The sequence below is a fragment of the Aptenodytes forsteri genome, unplaced genomic scaffold, assembly GCF_000699145.1.
Source record: "Aptenodytes forsteri isolate BGI_AS27 unplaced genomic scaffold, ASM69914v1 Scaffold66, whole genome shotgun sequence".
NCBI lineage: Eukaryota > Metazoa > Chordata > Aves > Sphenisciformes > Spheniscidae > Aptenodytes > Aptenodytes forsteri.
Genome location: NW_008795131.1, coordinates 4,593,330 through 4,598,423, shown reverse-complemented (window position 1 = coordinate 4,598,423; position 5,094 = coordinate 4,593,330).

Here is a 5,094-nt window from a genome sequence, read left to right as displayed (position 1 = left end):
CCCCGCACGCTGCAGCATCCTCCCACCTGCGGAGGGGAGAGGGGAGAAAGTCACCCGTGGGACAGAGCACCCAGAGGTACCAAGAGATCCCCATCTCAGAGGGGGACATTCGATTCAATTCAACCCATCCAACCACGTCCCCGTGGGACCAGCCCGTCCCCGCAGCGGGGCCGACACGCCGGAGCTCGGATGCGCCGTGCCAGGTGCTGTATAAACAAAATGCAAGGTAAGAAAAATGGCATTACTTCCACCGCAGAGGGCTCCCCAGATTTAACATTTCCAGATCTGACATGTATTTATAAACACAGTAAAATCTCTCTTCAAAATAAAAAATTGAGTCGGCTCGGAGAGTTTCAGAGCAAGGGGCTAAAATACTTTGCAGCACGGCAAATCGACCCTTGGGAAAAGCCACCAAATCCAAGATTAACATTCACTTTAAAACCATAAACAGATTATACAGCTACTGCTTCTCATTTGGAAATGCAGGGCCAAATTCAGTTCTGGATTAATGCCACTGTTGAAACAGAATTACCCCAGGAACACTTTTGATCCATAATATCATTTTCAAAGGCTTTTTCCTAAGCGGCAGGCAGAGAGTTCAAGATAACTGTCCCTAAAATGGTATTTAATTCAGAAGAACGTGCCAATCACATTTCTTAGTGAAACAGGGTATAATCAGATTCAAAGCCATTAAGCGGAGCAGTCACCTCTGAAGGTCACCCGGGCTCTCCCCTGCCCATAGCGAGGCCACGCGTGACAGCCGTGTCCCCAGCGCTTGCCCGGCCTCGGCCGCCTCACCGGCTCGCAGCCCTGAGCCGCTCCAAGGGGCTTCCAGAGGCTGCTGAGAGCAAAACCCACTTGCAAAACCTGGGAAACTTGGCACAAACTCTGGGAGAAGGTTTATTTTGGCAATGCTGGTTAACCCCTGGTTTTGTCCCCAGGGACAGCCCTGCTTTGGCTCAGTACCCAGACGAATTGCTGATGCCTCCAGAGGACAGGGGGACGATTCCTGCTCCGCAGGCACACTCCGCTCTCCCTCCCTGGCTTTTTTGTAATCCCGGATGCATTTGCATGCGTGGACGAGCCCCATGAGCAAACCTGAACGGCAGCCCCCTGCAAACACCGGCACTGGCGCCTGGCCAGACCCTGCACCCCGGCTCAGGGCAGCAGCCCCCGGGCTGAATATGGTGCCATGGGGCCCTCCAGCCGATGCTCCTGAGGGACACAGGGTGCCCATGCTGCAAACAGACCTCTCCGTGCAGGAAAGGCAGCTGGAGACCCCAGGCACGCACCGACGGCCCCGCAGGGACCCCACCTTCCCCGTGGCATTCGCTCGCCACACGGGACAGGACCCATAGAAAAGCATCAGGAGGTTCACTGCCAGGCTCGAGGGGCCATTTCCAAACAGCACCGGGAACCCCCAGCTCGCTCCCCGCTCGCTAACAAAATGCATTTAACAGATCACTCAGCCGAGAACCGTCTCCATCCCCGCAGTCGCTCTCTGTCCCCAGGATCTGCTCCTGCTTGCCAGGAGCCAGGCGCGGAGCAGTGTTGTGTGAGCGGAGAAGGAACAATTCTGACAGCCCTGCCCAGCTCTATTCACCGAGGACAAATAAATCTGCTGGAGTCAATTAGTAAAATACTGCTCCTCGGTTCCTCCTCTGCTATCATGACTCATTCATAGCAAAAAGCCGGCATTGTTCGCACCTCTGGTATTATACTTTAATTGCAATATTCCATGGCTGGTTTAGTCACATATTAAATTGAGTTATAACACATTCACAGGGTACACACGCTCCTTAAAAGATCTGGCTACTCCAAGAGGATGGAGAAAGAGCCTGGACATCAAGGGGAAAACAGGTTACATAGGATACACTGCAAACACACACATTATCCAAGTATGAAGATGAGAGCTTCTGCAGAGAACCATTAGCTCAGCGATGCCATGCTAGCCCATAAACCTCAAAGAGTAAAATCAGCCCCCAAAATCAGGAAACGGGCTTGGAAATTCCCAGATCTATTTAAAAGTCCTAAGATCTATAAAGTAACAAGAAGAGCTTGTGGTTGGGGGTCTTTGTCTCCCAGCGTTTGACCTTTGAGTGTATATTTAAGGTCTTCTCTGTAACCACGAAGGCTGGGAAATCCCATTTACTGGAGCCAAAGCCCCCAGCCCACCATGCACCAGGCGTTGGCAATCCCCCTGCAATCCCTCTGCCCCGTCGGGGAGGGACCGGCTCCTCCTGATGCAAATGCCTCTGTTCTGGGGAAGGCGTTAGTCAACACGACACAAGAGTCTGGGACAACTCATTGAAATCACAGCCCACGCTGGATAGCGTGATTGAGCGCAGCAACGCGCCGAGTAACTGACAGTTTCTGGTCAGAAGATGAACTAAATTAGGGATGGGGACAAGATACTTATATGCCAAAAAGGCTCTGCTGCACATCTGGCTTCAAACAACTCCGAGGGATTGCATTGCTGGGACATTCCCAGCCCCTGAAATACGGCTGGAGGCTGCGGGGCTTGCAGGAAGGGCACGCTCGGCAAAACCGAGGTGCAGCCGGTGCCCCCGGCACAGACCAGGGCCACTCTGCGTGCCCCTCGGGCAAACACCACTGCGGGCAGAGCTGACGGCGGTGAAACACTGCAAATGCAGGCTTTTAAGCCCATTTTTTAAAGTCCTGCTGCTAATCCAGAGAAATGCAAACCACTACACTGGCATGAGTTAAAATCCAGAGAAAAGCAAGTCACGACATCAGCAGGAGTTAATTTAAAAGATAATCCGGTAGTTGTATTTGCAGGATCCTCCCCAGTCCCTGTTTGTCCACATCAACATCTTCAGGTAAGCAGTGGGGAGGGCAGCGGGACCCCCAGCTGCCAGCGTGGGGAAGGGGCTCGGCACGTTTCTGGCCCTTATTTCTGTGGTGTCAATGAGGGGCTGGGAAGACACCAGGAAAAGCAAAATCCTTCGGATTTCCCAAAAAGGAAAGAAGAAAGCTGGTGTCCGACTGCCAGCCCAGGTGTGAGCATGGGCTCGCTCGGGGCATGGTGGGGTGCAGGCTGGGCTTCTCTTCGCCTCGTGCTCCCCGTTTGCAGAATTAGGCTGTGATGACTCATTTAGCTGTTGCCTGATCAACTTTCTTCCTGCCTTAAAATAGTTCTGGCTCTGCTATCACGCAAAAAGGATGCTGAATGCTGTTATTCATTCATCCAAGCCCAGACACAGGCGTAATCCTTTGCGCTTCTGTTGAGCCCATCACAGGAGGAGCTTAAAGGCTCTGCAAGCTCTGGGTGCGCATGTCCCCGTCCCGTGGGTCATGGGGAGCAGCGAGGCGGCAGCAGGAGCCCTGGTGGGGCCGGCACTGCCCCCGCACCCCCCACCAGCCCCAGCAGCACGGGGTAAAACTTCCCATCCCAGCAGGGTCAGCAGCCGCAGGGCACGGGGCAGTACCCGGTCCTGGCTCGCCCTGGGGACACGGTGGCAGATGCCGGCTGAGCCGCCTCCGCGCCCAGCAGCCGTGGCTGTCCTGGCGCTGACCTGCGCCGTGGAGAAAGTGCCAGGTGACATCCCAACGCTAGGCTGGGGGCCAGGCGCAGAGCCAGCGCCGGCCCTTCTGCTGTGCCGCTGTACCACCAAACCCACAGGAAAGGCTCCCGTCTTGCCACTTCCACCCCAGCTTTCATCCGAGCGGCTCTGCGCTCCGGGATGGGGGCTAGCACAGAAAACGCCCACGCAGGTTTTGCCATCACCGCCTAGCCAGGATGGCACGGGATGCTCTCCCGCACACGGCCACAGTTGCTTTCTCATTGCACGCTGCGCTCAGGCACCGGCACACCTTTAGGTCCAGCTCCTGCCATTAGCTCACCACTGAAAAAACATAAAATAAGACCAAACAAAAGCTGACCTTCGGGGAGGAGGCCCACCCCTGAGAGCCCATGGGTGCACCCTGCCTTTTCTCCCACCCGAGCTGCTAACGACTTGCACGATTCAGATCCACCCTCACCTGAGCCAGAGCCAAGAACAAGACCTCAGCAGCCGCGGAGAAACCCTTAATTATGCTCACTGGGGAGCGGATAAGGCGTGCACAGCCCAGGGGAGCACGTCCTCCTGTGCTGGCCAGCATCTTGGCTTTACAAAGCTGGTCCTCACCCAGCCCTGGGAGTGGGGCACTCGATACCTTCCAGAAATGGACTTTTCACATCGAAGGACGACCCGAGAGGCTGCGGGCGCTTCGGGTCAGCTCCAGCCAGGAGCAAGTACGGTGCAAGGTGCAGAGGAGGCTGCCTGCAGCTCGGCCATCAGCCATCCGGGAACGGCAGAGACAAGCAGCTGGATAATCCTGGGGGTTGGTCAAACTGGTAATGTCATGCTGGAAACAACAGTTGCTCAGCCCTGTGAGGAGCACAGCCCGAACGGAGGAGCGAACAGCTGTAAAAGCACTGGGACTGATCGCTTGCAGCCCTCACAGCTCAGGGAAGAGCCTTGGCACCAAGTGCAAACATGAATATTCCCTTCCCCAGTGTCTGCTGCAGCTCAGACAACAGATGGGATTGCTCAAACACAGCTAAACCAGCCCAGCCCTTTTTCCCCTGCTATTGCCATGCTGTGTTTGTAGATCATCCCTGCAAACACATCGGAGCCACGACCCCCGTTTGCAGCCAGGACAGGGGTGACACCATCGAGTGCTTGTTCCCCCCAGCCCAGTGCTCCCCTGAGGGCATCCATCGCTCAGCAGCGGCTGCAAGCCCAGGCCTGTAATGACTTGGCTGGGGGATGCGGAGCAGAATTGCAGAAGGCATTTCCATGCACAGGATTACCTAGAGACAAGGGCTGCCAGAGCCCCGGCTTCTGGAGGGAAGACTCTCGAAGGAAGTCTCAAAACTAGGGACGTTAAACCAGAAGTAATGGCTTCGGCCAGAGCAGATTTGCTGAGCTCTGCCTGCAGCCAGGGCCCTGCAAAGGGATTGCTCGATACAGGAATGAGAAGTCCGGGAACGTGACTGCTCGGCGGCTGCAGGTGTGATTATAATAGGATTGAAACTGGGATGAAAAGTAAAGGATCAGGAACAAAAATTACAATAATGTCTACCAGCAA